Genomic DNA, 17,391 nt, shown 5'->3' with positions numbered 1-17,391 from the left:
CTACAACACATAGCGACTCTATCTAATTGATCTGAACTTTGCCCTATCCTTAGCTGACCTCACTGTTTCTGTTATTCTGTCAATCAATCTCATCCAGGGTATTCCTCTTTTGCACTGACCCTCCACCCTTCTAAAAATATTGCCTCTTTCAAAGGACTGGTCCTTCCTTTCCATATATTTTAGGGAGACATAATTCAATCCATGATAACATAACTGGTGTTTTGAAGAAGAAAACATGATGGAGGAAGAGGGTGGTGGCAGAGAGAACTATAAGAAAAAGAAATGTAGCCTGGTAAGAATTCTTTATGAAAATAGGTTTGTATGGAGCAAGTTTTTAGAAGAACTAATGGGTTTTTTATCCATTTTTTTTAAAAAAAAATATTTTCTTTTTTAATTATCTGTGTGTGTACTGTCAAATCAGACCCTACTGGTATAGGAGGAGATTACTCCTTTTTCTCCAGCAGAGAATCTGTTGGATTTGAACTGGGTATAGGGCTAATGGTTTTGTATTATTATTTTATGGTCCTTTAACTTAAAATACTAAAAAGCAAACATACCACTTGAGCACTAGGCTATGCCCAATCAAAACCATGATATTTTCAATTGGTTTATGTATATATGATTGATGGACCATGAATAAGGAAGACTTGGAAATTGGCAAAATTCTTTTATGACGTAGATGAAGAATATTAAATGTACCATATGTTATCAGAAAACTCAAGTAAAGGTCTCTCGGAAGGAGTAGAGACAAAATACTTCTTGGAAGTATAGATGATACCAGGATAGTTGTTTTTGTTGTTGTGTGTATCGTAGAGTTGGAACTGACACATAATTGAAAGTCCAGCAGGTTTTCAGAAGTAGTTAATCATGTAGGAGGAGATTGTTCATCCTGGTTCCATGGTGAAGGTGGTATATTTGAACCACAAGCCTTCAGGATTTCAGAGCAGCTTCTTGTCACTAGGCCACTAGAGCTCCCTATCAGGATGGTTAGAAGTATGATTATCAAGATGGGGAGAAGTCTTATTAGCAGGAAGGAATATTTTCTGGAGAAAGACATCATGTTTAGTAAAGTTTTTGTTGTTAATACTAAGTCATATAAGACTCTAGAGGTGAACAAAAAAGGAGTAAGTCTTTCAACAAGAATTATTGGCATAGTGATGGTAAGAATGGGTACAAACATGGAAACAGTTGTAAGAAGGGTGTATGACTAGACAGTATTCTTTTGATTTTGGTTTTGGTTCTTGATATGTTGGAGGTTGTTGTGAGAACTAACTCAATGGTATCTGACAAGAACAGTGGCCTGAGTGTGTGCCAAAGACACAAGTAAACTCATTCTTTTAAGAACACAGATTTACTTATACCAAGAAAACTACAGAACATTTCTGTGAGACACAATAAAAGACTCAAATGAAAGGAAAAATGTTCCCTGTTAATGCATAGGAAGACTTAATATTTTGAAAATTATAATCCTACTAAATTGAATTTACATGTTCAATGCAATCTTATTACAGATATCAAATTCAGTTTTCAAGAAATCTAAAGGGAATTTGTCAAATTTATTTGGAGAGGAAAGAGACTCCAAATAAACAAGCACTTCTGAAAAACAAAATGAAGTAGGTGACATAACACTCCCTGACTTTAAAATCTACTGCACAGTGGTAGCAAAACAGCATAGCACTGGTATAATGACATGCACATAGACCAATGGAACAGTACTGAAAAACTAAAAATGGACCCAGCTATCTATGGTCAGCTGATATTCAACAAGGAAATAAAAACTATTAAATGGGGAAATAATAACCTCTTCAACAAATGATGCTGACAAAACTGGACATGTACCTGCAGAAAATTAAAACAGGATCTACATCTCACACCATACACAAAAATCAACTCAAGGTGAATCAGAGACCTGGGAGTAAAGCCTAAAACCATAAAGTTCATCAAAGACAAACTGGGATCAAGCTTAGATAGCCTACTCTATAGGATAAATAGACTAACAAATTCGTTGAGAAATGCTCAATCTGGAAAGGATAAACTTGATGACTGGGACCATCTAAAGATTTAAATCCCTTTGTGCATCAAAAACTTTTTGTGAAAGAGTGAAAAGAAAACTTACCAACTAGGAACAAACATTTGGTAATACCATTTTAGGCAAGAGTCTCATATCCAAAGCTTACAGAATCCTACAGAGCCTCTGATGCTTTGTCTGACATACTTTGGACATGTTGTAAGAAAGGACCAGTCCTTGGAGAGGGATGTCATGCTTGGGAGGGTAGAGAGACAGCACAGGAGAGGAAGACTCTCTATGAGGTGGATTGATTCAGTAACTGGGGTAATCGGGGTGGGTGTGTCAGAGAAGGTGAGATTGGCATAGGACAGAGCAAGGTTTAGGGATGTTGTACAGAGGGTTGCTAAGAGTTGCAAGCGACTTGATGGCACATAACAACAGGACTTCCACAAGAAAAAGACCGATCACAACATTACAAAATGGAAAAACGACATGGAAAAACTTTTCACAGAGGAAGATACTGAAATGGCTAACAGACACATGAAGAAATTTTCAAAATGTCTGGCTATAAGATAGATGTAAATCAAAACCACAATGAGATATCATCTCACTACACTAGCAGTGGCAAAGTTTAATAGGACAGCAAGCAATAGTGTTAGAGAGAATATAGAGAGATAGGAACAATTATACATTGTTGGTGGGATTGTAAAATGATACAACCACTCTGGAAGGCAATTTGGAGTTCCCTCAGAAAGCTGAACATAGTCATTCCAGATGACCCAGGTGTTCTGCTTCTTAGAATATACCACAAGAAGTGAGTACTGAGACACAAATAGAACTGAGGCACCAATGTCCATAGCAGCACTATTCACCATCACTAGAACATGGAAAAGGACCACATGTCCACCACAATTAAAACAATCAAGAAAACATGGTATGTTCACAGGATAGAATACTATGTAGCACACAGGAACATGACTTTGCAAATTATTATCTAACTTGAGAAGGACTGGAGAGCATTATGCTAAGTGAACTAACCCAGTCCTATAACAGTAAATACAGTATAAGACCATTATTTTAGAAAGTATCTGAGGATTCAAGTGGGGGGCAGTGGAAGGGTGGGAGCAGTGGGGTGAGGATGGGAGTAATTTTACAGTCGCACAGTTTAATGGGTGCAGGGAGGAGTGGCAAAGAAGATGGGAAAGATCTGGTGTGAAAAACAATGTGTACAAACTTTGTAAATAAACCGGTATATATAAAAAAGAGAACACACAAGTATTTTAATTTTCTGTTAATAAAGCTAAATAGAAGAAATTTGTTCCTCTATTTCACGCCATATGTATTCCTTTATATTTCCAACCTCATTGAGGTGGTGCACAATTAATATAATCAAGCTCAGACCAAGTTTAAAATCACTGCATCATTTCCGATAGAAACAGTTTTTACAGCTAGGACATTTTAAAATGCTATAATAAAAATTACAGCATTGTATAATTTTATGAAACTTCATATGTTATTATTATGCATTTATGCTATTTTAAATCTTTCCCAGCTTTTGTTTGAGCCTCAGGAGATTCTTATTTCACTTTAAAACTAAGCATTTTCTTTCTTTTTTTTTTTAAAGAAGACATTCTGAAGGAAATTTTAAACACTAAAAATAGGAAGTTGAGCTGCAAACCCAAGTTGATGTTCCTCAGATGCTTCAAATTTCCCAGCCCTTCAGTGGAAGAGAGATAGACTGCTTCCTCCTGTGCAATTTATAGACTCCCAAAAACCCACTTGAGGGTCAGTTATGATTATATTCAGACTTGATGACAATGAAGACTCTTTCAGTAAGATAATAACAAGGATTCCTGGTGTTGTACTGATTAAAATGCTCACCTACTAAGAAAACTTTGGTGTTTCAAACCCACAAATCACTTCATATGGGGGGAAAACCAAAATGATGTGACAATTTACTCTTATAATAATGTATAGCCTTCAATGACTTTTTTCAAATTTTAAGATAAAAATGGAGTTAATTTGAGAATTTATTCCTGACAAGAGCTGACTATTGAATTAAAAGATTAAATAAAAAATATGTAATAAACACACTTCTGACACTAGGAAGAAAGGGCAAAGTCAGTGGAAATTTCCGTTACTGACAATACATTTGAATACAAATAGTAATGTCATGGCTTAATCTTTGCACTCAGGAAATATCTCCACATTTCCCAATACCATACTAAAATACTGCTTCATTTGACTGTGGATAAAAGCCCTTTATGGAAGCCAACAGACCCATGAAGAAATGCACAAAATCACTGGCAATAAGAGAGAGACATATCAAAACCATAATGCGGTACCATCTCAAACCAATGACAGTAGCAAAGTTTAACAAGACAGCAAGTAATAAATGTTGGAGATCATGTAGAGAAATAGGAAATCTTATACATTGTTGACAGGATTGTAAAATGGTGGTACAACCACCTGGAAGCCAGTTTGGTATTTCCTCAAAAAGCTGAACATAGGAATTCCATATGACCCATATTTCACTGCTTGGAATATATCCCAAGAAAATGAGAACTGAGGCACAAATAGAGACTTGTACCTCAATATCCTTAGCAATGCTATTCACCATTGCAAGAACATGTAAACAGCCCAAATTTCCAACCACAATCAAATGGATTGAGAAATTATGGTATACTCACACAACAAAATACTATATAGCACACAGGAACATTGATTTTGTTAATTATTACTTAACTTAGAAGGGACTGGAAAGCATTATGCTGAGTGAACTTTGTTCCATAAAGACAAATGCTGTATAAAACCATTATTGTAGAATGAATATGAGGATACAAGGGAAGGGAGGATGAAAGCAGGACAGTGAGGATATGCAGCAGGGGAGTTTTGTATATAGTTTTGCACAATTTGATGGGCCAGGGGGTGAAGGAAATAGGAAGCATCTGGTGTGAAAAACAATATATTTTAATTTTGTGAATAAGCACAACAGATCAAAACCTTGCACATAACTTCCAGTCCATCTCCCTTTCCTTTTCTGACCTTCTACTTTTCTGAACATGATTCTCCCTTTCAAAGACTGAACCCTCATGAGATGAAATCTCACTGTCTTTGCCTCTAAGAAGCACCTTAGCAATAATTCCCCAAAGGAAGATTTGTTTGTTCTTTTAGCAGTCCGTGGCATATTTAAGATGCTTCCCAAACACCACAATACAAAGTGATTCATCGATTTGAGTCTTCTTTATTTATTACACAACTTTCATAAGCATATGAAACAATTGAAAATATTATGATCTAAAATAAGTTGTTGTTGTTATTGTGCACCGTAGAGTCTGAACAGACCTATAGCTGACCCCCCAGTGAGTTTTCAGAGACAGTTAATCACACAGGAGGAGATTGTCTATCCTTCTTCCATGGAGTAGCTGGTGGTCTCAAACCACTTGCCTTCATGTTTGCAATGCAGCTTCTTGCTTTTAGACCAGTACAGCTCCCTCTATCTTAAGTACACCTTAGTATTTAAATTGATATCTTTGTTCTCCAATATTTGAAAGATAAATATAAAATATTATATAATTTATAAAAATATTTTCCCAATACTTCTTTTGATAGCTTGACTAGTGCTACCACTAGCTTTGTTCTGGATGCAAAGAAAATACAATTATTTATCAATTTATTATGTTGATGACTATTGGCCCATTTGTGTTGATTTTTTTATATTATATAATTTAATTTGAATATTGCACTTTTCCTCAATAACAGCATCAAATGCATTTCACTTTCACCAAGAAAGTTTGTGTCATCTACAGAATGTAGACTTCTGATGAGTCTTCTTCTAAACATGATGTTGCAACCTTCTCCACTTAGTTCAACTTCTTGAAAATTAGCTCATCAAAGATTGAAAGCTATAGTGAAATAATAAAACTGTGCGCTGACTCTGAGAAGAACAACTGATCTTGCTTATGTAAAACCTATACTTGGACCAGGAGGCAGTTAAGTCATCAGAACAGACCAAAGGGATATTGTATGGTTTAACATCGGGAAGGATGTACACTGGGGATATGTCCCATCTCCTTATATTTTCAATCTATGTGTGACACATATCATCCTGGAGTCTGGGCTCAATGAGGAGGAATGTGGCATCAGGACTGAAGAAAGATTCATCAACAACCTGCATTATTCAGATGACACAACCTTGTTGGTAGTAACTGAGGAGGAGATGAAGAACTGGCTGCAGAAGGTCAAGGACTGCAGCCTTCAATATGGATTGAAGCTCAACATCAAGAAAACAAAGATTCTTACCACTGGGCCAATTGGAAGCATTATGATATATGGTGAAGAAACAGATTGTTGAGATAGTTAACAGCTTTTGTTTGTATGGCTCTACAATCAACACTCTTAGTACCAGCAGGTAGGAAATCAAAAGATTAATTGCATTGGAAAAGTCTGCTGTCAGGGTCCTCTCCAGGGTCCTGAAAAGCAACATCAGTCTGGAAACTAAGGTGCAATTAATCTAGGCCATAGTCTTCACAATTATTTGCCATGTATCAGAAAGGTGGACAACAAATAAGGATTATAGAAGAATTGATGCCTTTTAACTGTGGTGCCGGAGAAGAGCATTAAGTATACCATAGACTGGTAGGAGAACAAACAATTTCGTCCTTGAAAGGGTAAACCCATTCTGCTCCTTGGAGGCAAAAATTTTGAAGCTCTGTCTGACGTACTTTGGGCATTTTGCAAGGAGGGACCAGTCCTTGGAGAGGGACATCCTGCTTAGTAGGATGGATAGACAGCAAAAGAGAGTAAGACCCTTGATAAAATGGATTGGCTCAGTGACTGGGGTAATGGGGGTAGGTGTGTCAGAGACAATTGGGTTTACTCAGGATAGAGCAGGGTTCAGAGCTATTGTACATAGGGTTGCTATGAATCACAAGCAACTTGACAGAGCATAACAACAACAAACATATTTCCTGATTTTAACCCATGTGTGAACAGACATCTTTGCTCAGAGCAAATATATCTTTCTTAGGTATGGATAACTGCTACTAGATTCAAGTGCAGGTTTCACATTTAGAACTTTAAGCACAACTAACTATTCTGGAACTACCATTCTCTCAATAGCAACTATATATTTTTTTATGAGCTGTGGTGCTGGAGAAAGTATTGACTATACCATGGACTGCTAGAAGAACCAACAGGTTCATCCTAGAGATAGTGAAACCAGCCTGCTCCTTGAAGGCAAGGATTCTGGCAAGTATTCTGAAGCTTTATCTGACATACTTTAGACATGAGGCAAGGAAGGCCTTGTCCTTGGAAAGGGACATCATGCTTGTGACGGTAGAGAGACAGCCCGAGAGAGGAAGACCCTCAAGGAGATGGATTGATTCATTGACTTGGGGAATGCGGGTAGGTGTGTCAGAGACAATAAGGTTGACACAGGATACAACAGGGTTCAGAGCTTTTATGTATAGGATCACTATGAGTTGCAAATGACTTGATGGCAAATAACAACATGCTTTGATCTTTCCACAGTCAATACAACTTAAGTAAACATCTTTCTAGTAGTCTCTATATTCAGCCAAAATCCATAAAACATCAGTAATGATAATCTTCTTTCCATAGCTTCTTCTGAAAACAGCTTCAATTTCTAGAATATTCACGTTGTATGATTGCTCTATTTTTAAAATATTCTTGAACAAAACTTTATGATGACTATACTCATTAAGGGCATATGTTCACAGGCAAGTCAGCCTCAAGCTTCCAGGATTAAGGATAGTAATTCCAGTCAATTATAGCCCTTTAGAACCTCTAGACCTCAAACAAACTTGGGCAAATGGCTCTGAGCTCAGGTTCTATAGTGTAGCAGTCACAAGGTGAGCTCTATCTCCTGTCAGGTCTCTGTTTCTCTGCTGTTGGTTGTTATGGTAGCTGCTCCCATATACCCTGGTCTGGCTGGTTCAAGAATTTCTGGCCCTCAGTGATATGCTACACTCTTGCTTCTTTGCTGTGATGAGATCCTCAAATTATTTTGCTGAAGTTCAATCCATTCATGGAAAAGTCATACTCAATGAATTGGGAAGCCACTTTGAACAATGAATCTTTAACACCATAATTCTTGTCATCATATACATTGTATGACTTTCAAATGACTTCCTAGTCATTTGTACTAGTCATTCCTAGTTTTTAAAGTGGTGTCATTGCATTTTAAAAACTGGAAAAGTTCTTGACAGCAATTTTACCAATGTACATATCTTTTGATTTCTTTACTCCTGTCACCATGAGAGTCATCTATAGATCTAAGAAAAATGAGCTCCTTGAAAATGTCAATCTCCGTCCATCATGATGTCGATTGGTCCAGTTTTGAAGTTGTTGGTTTTCGTGATCTTCAGAACTAATCCATATTGAAGCTTGCAGTGTTTGATCTTCAGTAAGTGCTACAATTTCTCTTCATTTTCTGCTAATGAGACAGAGTTCTCTTCATAGCACAGATTGTTGATAAGTTTTTTTTTCCATACTGATGTCGTGTTTTTGTTCAGATATTAAGATTCTTGAATTATTTACTCAGCATACAGACTGAATAGGTATAGAGAATGGACACAACCTTGACACATGACATTCTTTTAATAAACTATTCAGTGTAGCTTTGTGTTTGGATCACTGCTTCTTGGTGTATGTAAAGGAGAGGGAACTGAGCTGGGTGATGGCAGGGTGGGTTGAAGGTGGGACAACAGCACATGAACCTAAGTAATGGGTCCTGGGACCAACACCTGATCTATTTCCTGCTCATCATCATACCCTCATCAGCTCTTTTGAGTAAAATCTTTGTCAAATATTACTCTAAAACTAAAGACCTAAATTAAGACAGGCTAAGGAGAAAAATTAGTGTTTCACTTCCAAAAGAACAGGCCTTAAAAACCCCTATAAATAAATGAATGAAAATCCAATTTTTCTGTAAGCTTCCCTTAAAATCACAATTAAAAGAAAAAGAAAACCTTATATACAACAAAGTATACTTAGATTAGATTAAAAGATATGGCACTGGAGGCTAAGACTTCATATTGTGAATCACAAAGGAGGAGGAACAGTTCCGGGAAGACAGTAGTAACTGGGACATGGGATCTAAGAAGTGTGAATGTAGTAAAATTGTAGATTTTTAAGAAAAAAAATGGAAAGTCTAAATATTGATATACTAGGCATAGGTAAAATGAAATAGATTGGCATTAGACATTTTTAATCAGATAAACATATGACCTCCTATGCTGGAAATGAAAAAGTGAGCAAAACAGGGGTCACATTTATAGTTAAAAATACCATCTCTAGATTTGTCTTGAAATATAATGTTGGGAGTGACATCATAGTATATCTCCATACTCATACCAGGAAGACTCATTAATATCATTATCATTCAAATTTATGCACCAACAATAAGAGCCAAAGTAAAGGAAAATGGATGACTTCTACTAACTGTTGTAATTGGAAATCAATTGAATGAGTGATTAGAATACAAAATTTGGGAACAGGGAAGAAGGATAGGTAGGTGAAAACACGGAGTTGGTAAGAAAAATTAGGTTTGAGATAGATTAATAGAATTCTGTAGAGTTCATGATATTCATTATAAATACATTGTATGAGAAACAAAATGGAGATGTATACATGGAGCTCACTTGATGGCATACACAGAAATCTTGTTGATTATATCTGAAAAAGCATATTGGAGCAATTCAATTAGCTGTGAACATTAGGCCAGGTGCTCTTTGTGGGACAAATCATTAATTACTCATATGTAAGTACAAACTGAAGCTAAGGAAAATGAAATCAAATCCTCAAGAACCAAATTTTGACCTTGAATCTATGCCTCCTGAATTTAAAGAACATCTCACCAATAGGTTTGTGGCGTGGAATACTAAGGAGCGAAGACCAAATGAACTGTGGGAGGATATAAAGAATAGCATCTGTGAAAAGTGAAAAATGTCATTATTAAGACAGGAAAAAGTAAAAACCAAGGTGAATGTCAGAAGAAGACTGAATATTCCACTACAGCATCAAGAAACCAAAGAAAAAGAAAGAAATTAGGAAGTTAAAGAGTTGAATAAGGGTGATCAATGTGCAACTTGAGAAGTCAAAGAAAAGTATAACAAAGAAATGTGCGAAGACTGGAGTTAGAAAATCAAAAGGGACAAAATCACCTAGAATTTCTTAAACTGAAGGAATTGAAGAACAAATTCTTCCTTGAATTGAAATACTTAATGGTGCTTTGGGCAGAATATTGAATGTTTCAAGAAGCATCAAAAGAAGATGAAAGGTCTATTTTCTCTGCAGTCATCACTAAAAGGAAGCCGTTCTTTGAGTTGTGGTCTGGACACTGGGCCAGGAGTCTGGCTCCAGGGCAGTTTTACTGCATCCTACCTACTCCCAGTTCACTCGTAGATCTGGTGTTCGTGTCCTACAGAAGGTCCGTTTACATGCACCCAGAACCCCATGGTGACTGAGAGCTTGGTCTTTGGTTTTAAGTTTGAGGGCAGAGCGGTTACTGCAGCAGACATGCTGGGCTCCTATGGCTCCTTGACTTGTTTCTGCAACATTTCTCATATTATGTGAGTTAGCAAAAGCACCATGTTGCTCAGAAGACCATGCTGATTTTCAATATTTGAAACAAGTTCTTGTCCAGAGGGTGATTGATAAGGATTGTTGGGAAATGGACTCAGCTATAAGCTATAGTCCTAGAGCTAGCCATGTACAGCTTGAGTTGCCACTCAAAGATAAACCCCCTTTAAAACACCATGGTCATTATATGGACATGTTTGGTGTGGTCTATGAAGCTCCTTCTCTGGCCACTGGTTATAGTGTATACTTGGTTCAGCCTTTGTTGAGAGACGATCTTGAGAAGCAGCCAATGCTAAGCAAGACAGATGCCTGAGAGCTAGTGGAATAATACATGCAAATTCTGTACTAACAAGTTGCCCATTCTTATAACCAATTTCAAATTGTCACTGTAACAGAAAAAAAGTGTTGATATAGAAGGACCACTGTCAGTAGACAACAACTGGGATATTGCCCACATAATCAGTGGTTTTGAATGAACACAGATGCATTAGCCAGAATTGATGTTGTACCCCTCTTTTAACTTTGAACTTGGTTGATTCAGAAGTAGATTTTTCTTTTGAAAAATAAAGAAATCCTCCGAGGAAGGGGAAGAAGACGGAAGGAATACACAGAGTCATTGTACCAAAAAGAATTGATTAACATGGAAAAAAATCATAAAACAACATATAATCAACAAGCAATGGTGATGAAAAAGGAAGTTGAAGCTTCTCTAAAAGAATTGGCAAAAAACAAGGCCTCAGGAATTGACACCATATCAACTGACATAGTTCAACAAACAGATTCTGCCCTGGATATGCTCACCAGGTTGTTCCAAGAAATCTGGAAGAAAAATACTTGGCTAACTGACTAGTAGAAGCCATATTTATTCTCATTCCAATCAAAGACAGTCATATATAGTGAAAATTATCAAACAATATCATTAATATCACATGCAAGTAAGATTCTGCTGAAAATTATCCAAAAACAATGGAAACAGTACATCAACAGGGAACAGCCACAAGTGCAATTTGGGTTTCGAAGAGGCCATGCACTAGGGATATCATAGCCAAGGTCAGATGGATTTTTGTTGAAAAAAGAGAGTACCAGAGGAATTCCTGTCTGTGTTTTATTGATTATGCAAAGGCATTTGATTGGGTGGTTAACAAAAAATTGTGACTGACCTTGAGAAGAATGGGACTCTAAGCACACTTAATTGTGTTCAAGTGAAACCTATACTTGGACCAGCAGGTAATTTTCAAAACAGAGAAAGGGAATACTGTATGTTTCATGATAAGGAAAGGTGTATGCCAGGGATTCATCCGGTCTTCATAAATTTTTAGTCTGTATGTGGAACAGATTATTTGGAAGAAGGAATTTGGCATCAAGATTAGAGGAAGACTCATGAACAAATTGTGTTTTGCAGATGGCCCGACCTTCCTTGCTGAAACTGAGAAGGAACTGAGGTGACTAGTCAAAAGGTCAAGGACTGCAGCATTCACTATAGATCCAAGATCAACATCAAGAGATCAAGAGATCAAATATAATGGGGGAGGCCATACAAAGATACCAGCCTGCCTCTCTTGGATGAAGCAATACACATCCAATAAATAAAATAAATAAGAAATAGGGAGAGTACCAATATGTGAAACCCTGTCAAGAATGAAGTCAAGGACCTGTCAATGAATTGTCTCACAGAGTAGAAAAAACAAGTACTTTGACCTTGAACATGGCTGACCACCTACGTTATGTGAGATCTCTTTTTTCTTTTTTTTTTTGTTTTTATTAATTTTAATGAAAGTTTGCAGAGACTTAGGGTTTCCAGTCATTCCTTGTTGCACTTATCTCCCCACCCACTCACTCCTCACCAGTTCACTCTTCTTCTTGAAAAGAGAAAGAAAAACTCTTTCATTGTTTTGTAGTACCTCCCCTGAAGTCCACTCCATTATGCAGCCTTCACTCTAGACTTCTATAATGACAAGAATACCCATTCATATATCCCTTTTAAATAGTTCTCTCCCTCATCTGTTTCAATGCAATATACACCATTTCTCCCCTCCTTTATTGTCTTCCCTCAACCCTGATGTCAGTCCCATTTTATAACAGTGGCCCTATGCAATATTTGTCCTTTTGTGACTGAGATATTTCACTCAGCTTATTGTCACCAGGGTCATCCATTTTGCATAATATTTCAGGAGTTTCTTGTTTTTCAATGCTACATAGTATTCCATTATGTAAATATACCAGAGCTTCCCTATCCATTAATTTGTTCAGGGGCTCTTGGGTTGTTTCCAGCTTGTTGCAATTGCTAACAAAGCCACAATAAACATGTGTGTGCATATATTTGCTTGGATGACAGTTATGGTTTCTTTAAGGTAAATTCCCAGTACTTGAAATCAAATAAAAAGAAATATGATATATCATATCACTCCAGTAAGAATAGCAAAATTTAATAGGACAACAAACATCAAATGCTGGCAAGGTTGTGGAGGAACCGGAACCTTTATTAACTGTGGGTGGGAATGTAAATTGGTGCAACCTCTATGGAAGGCTGTATTGTGCTTTCTCAAAAAGTTGCAAATATAAATACCATTTGACCCAGCAATTATGTGGGATTTCTTAAAGAAAAGTGGAAGAGGTGGGGTGGAGCCATAGTTTTTGGAGGGCAACAATCATCCTGCTTAGGGAAGACAAGAGAAGAGAGACAATATACAGGTACTTCACAAAACATTACCATACCCTGTGAAATTATCTAGTTACAAAATGCTAACATCAACTAAGCAAAAACTCACATGGTATCCTGAAAACAGCAGTCTACCTCAGACATCATGAAAACAAAACAATTGCAACCATATTAACTGTTCTTCTAAAAATGCAGATACAATGAATATGATAGAGAAAATAGTAAGAAATATGTTGGTGTGAAGTTATTTGAACAGCTACAGAAGAAGATACAAAAGATGGAAGAAACAATGAAAGCCATTAAAACAACAGATATACCAGAGACAGTGATAAACAAGGAACATATTGATGATAAATTACTTGAACAGATATTGAAGAAAATGGACAATGTAGAAGAAAGAATTGATAATATGTTTATAAAAAGGTACAAGAATGTAAAAAATAATCACAAGACAGAGAGGTTGCAGCCAGCACAGTACTGGAAGTAACAGAAAAGCCTGAAGAGGCAATCCAGAATATTAAGACTGAAATGGCACAAGTATCCAATACGCTGGTAGGAAGAAAAAGTAGAACGGAAGAAATGGAAAAAAGAGTCAGTGAACTGAAAGACAAGAGCCACACTGGAAACATACTAGAAGAAAAATCAGACAAAAGACTCAAAGAAAAATGAAGAAAATATTAGAATTATGTGGGATGACATCAAAAGGAACAGCATAGGTATGATTGGAATTCCACAATATGGCCGTAACAAGGAAGTCACTGAGGAAATAGTGGAAGAAGTACTAGAAGAAAACTTTCCAGGTATTGTAAAGAATAGGAAAATCCACATTCAAGAAACACAGATAACACCAAAAAGGCCAGACCCAAAAAGAAAAACATCAATATATAGCATAGCCAAATTCTCCAAATTAAAAGATAATTATATAGTACTAAAAGCATGAGAAAAAGTCACCTAAAAAGAGGAAAAAATTAGATTGAATTCTAATTTCTCAGCAGAAATCATGAGCTAAAAGATAATAGGATATCATAAATGCAAAGTAGGAAGAAAACAATTGCCAGTCAAGGATGCTTTACCTAGCAAAGCTCTCCATAAAATGTGAAGGAGAAATAAGATACTTTGCAGGAAAGAAGAAAATTCAGGACTGTCTGGAAAAAAACCCCAACACTGCAAGAAATTTTAAGTGTGGTGCTTCATATGGAAACACCAAAGGAAAGTGGATGGACCATGGTACACAGGAACAACAGGAAAAGAAACTGAAAAATAACAACAAGAAAACCTGACCTGATAATAATCACACTTAATGTGAATGGTCTAAATGTGCCAATTAAGAGAAAAATAGTAGTAGAATGGATGAAAAAAACAAAGTCCATCAATTCAATGTCTACAAAAGACACATCAAAATGAAGAGAAAGACTCAAAATCAAAGGCTGGAAAAAAATTTACTAACCAAATTCAATCACAAAAAAAAAGCAGGAGTGGCAATCTTAATCTCTTATCAAATAGACTTCAGGGGGAAAAAACAACAAAAAAACAAAACACACACCATAAACTATAAATAAGGGTATTACATATTGATAAAAGGCACAATAAATCAAGAAGACATAACCTTGGTCAAAATTTATATGCCAAATGATAGACCTGCAAAATACAGAAAAAATAACAGTCAGTGGAATTAAGGAAAGAAATAGACAGAACCACAATAGTGGTAGGAGACTTCAACACACTACTATGACCAAAGAATAGGTTAAGTAAAAAGAAATTTAGTAAAGATACAGAAGATTTAAACAATACAGTCAACTCGACCTTGTGGATGTATTCAGGGTACTGCACCCAACTAAAACGCAGTTCACTTTCTTCTTTCTTCTCAAGAAAACACAGCACATTCTTCAGAATTGATCATATATTGGGACACAGAGCAAGCCTCAACAAATTAAAAAATATTGAAATAATATAAAGTATCTTTGCAGACCACAGTGCTATAAGACCAAAAATTAACTAAGATGATAAAGCTTAAAAACCACCACCATGAGGAAGCTAAATAACTCTCTACTAGAACATGATTAAGTTACCAAAGAAACAAGAAGCCTGCCCTGTCCCAGAGCCCAACTCACTCACTCTGATATACCTACCTTCCTTGCCTTAGTCACTGTATCAATTCATCTCATCCGGGGTCTTCTTCTCTTATGCTGTCCCTCCACCCTTCCAACCATGATGTCATTCTTGAAGTATTTGACCCTTCTCAACACATAACCAAAATATGTGAGACAAAGCTTCAAAATCCTAGCCTCCAAGGAGAAATGGTTTCACCTTTTCCAAGAAAGACCTACTTTTTTTCTTGGAGGTCCATGATATGTCCAAGACTCTTCTCCAGCACCACACCTCAAAGACATTTTGAATTTTTCTATTTTAATTAGTCATTACCCAACTTTCTAGTGCAAGCAAGTAATCGTAGGACCATGGATTTGATCAGGTGCATCTTAGTCTCTAGATTGACAACGTTTCTTCTCAGTACTCTGCAAAGTTTCCTGACAGCAGATTTACCTAATGCAATTTGTCTTTCGATTTCCTGACTGCTAGTGCCAAAAATGTTGATTGAGGAGACCCTATGTCCCCAGAAGATAATTGATAGTAAAGAGCGGAAATGCTTTTCAGCACATGGAAGATAGTGCCAGGCCCTTGAAACTGCTATAACTACCCATAAACTACCAATTTAGAATGGATAAATACTTTACCCTTCTTTTCGCTTGGTGCTGATGTGATAGTGAGCTTCAGCCCGCTTTCACTGAAGCACATATTTTAAATAAACCATATTTGCCATATACTATGTTAATGTTGCTTCTGGACTTTGTAAGTAGTCTGAACTCTTCAGTTGTCAGAGGAAATACTTACTGAAGTCTTGTGAGGAACATGTGTAGATTATCAAGATTGATGTGAATACGCATGTGTCAGAAAATTTCAGGAACATATCTGTGTAATTTTAAAGATGACCATCTTTAGGTAATATGCTTGGTCATCATGGAATGTGTTCTTTCAAGATGTTCCCCCTACCCCATACAAGTTCACACAGGAGTCATTCAGATGGTACCTGAAAGATTTTAGCAGAGTTTAAAGTTGTTAAGAGGCAACACCTGAAGTTTCCTAAGATACTCATTTAGAGTGTGCTCTTGACCATAGTTTTTCTGATCAGTTGCTATATATCTGAGAGCTGGACAATGAATAAGGATGACAGAAGCAATGATGCCTTTGAGCTGTGTTTTTGAAGAAGAGCAATATATATCACATGCATGGCAAAAAGAACAACAGCTATGTCTTGGAGAGGGCACAGCAGCAGTGCTATCTGGAGGCAAGAGTAAGGAGGCTTTGCCTCATCTATTTTGGCCTTGATGCTAGGAGAGGCTACTCCTTAGAGAGGCACATGGAGCTGGGAAGGATGGAGAGTCATAGAAGGAGAGGAAGACCCCTAACCAAGTGGATTGACACAATGACTGCTACAATGGGCTCTTTGTGTGTCTGGAAGTGTGAGGATGACACAGGATAGAACAAGGTTCAGATCTTTTGTTCATAGGGTCACTATAAGCCGTACTCAACTTGATGGCACCAGACAACAATAACTTGGAGCTTATAATGCCTACATTAGCTGTATGTATATGCTTTTGTGATCGGAACCATCTTAAAAGGAAAAAAAACACACAAAAACCAAAACTTTAGTTAAGCGTGTCATGACAAGAACGAAAAGAAATGAAAATAAGAAAGACTGACTAAAAGCAAACCTTGCAGCAATTAAGTTTAAGTTTAAAGGATTTAAAATTTTCCTTCTCATTCATTGAAGAAGTCATCTTTAGTATTAAGTCAGAAGGTCTTATTGTTATGTTGAGAGGTAACGACAATCAGTTATGGGTACTAATGTTAAGAGGAAAACTACAACTGTTAAATGATCCAAAATTAACTGTAACAGTTAAATGATTTTAGTTGAATACAGAGGCTTTCCTGGAAAATTGTACACCTACACCAAAAGGACACTTCTCCATTTTAACATACTGTTATTTGTGGTAAGTAGCCTGCATTCAGTCTCTTTTGCCTAGTCAGAATTGAGGTGGAGACAAGACTACAAGGAGATTGG

General features: G+C 36.7%; 1 pseudogene; it reads left to right on the top strand.

Moving 5' to 3' along the window:
* Positions 1 to 4,344: 4,344 nt before the first annotated feature.
* Positions 4,345 to 11,088, top strand: LOC102847598 (annotated as a pseudogene).
* Positions 11,089 to 17,391: the final 6,303 nt, after the last annotated feature.

The sequence above is a fragment of the Elephantulus edwardii genome, unplaced genomic scaffold (assembly GCF_000299155.1).
Source record: "Elephantulus edwardii isolate Elephantulus edwardi_28Jun2011 unplaced genomic scaffold, EleEdw1.0 scaffold00504, whole genome shotgun sequence".
NCBI lineage: Eukaryota > Metazoa > Chordata > Mammalia > Macroscelidea > Macroscelididae > Elephantulus > Elephantulus edwardii.
Note: the sequence above shows the minus strand (reverse complement) of the source record. Positions and strands in the feature narration are given on the sequence as shown.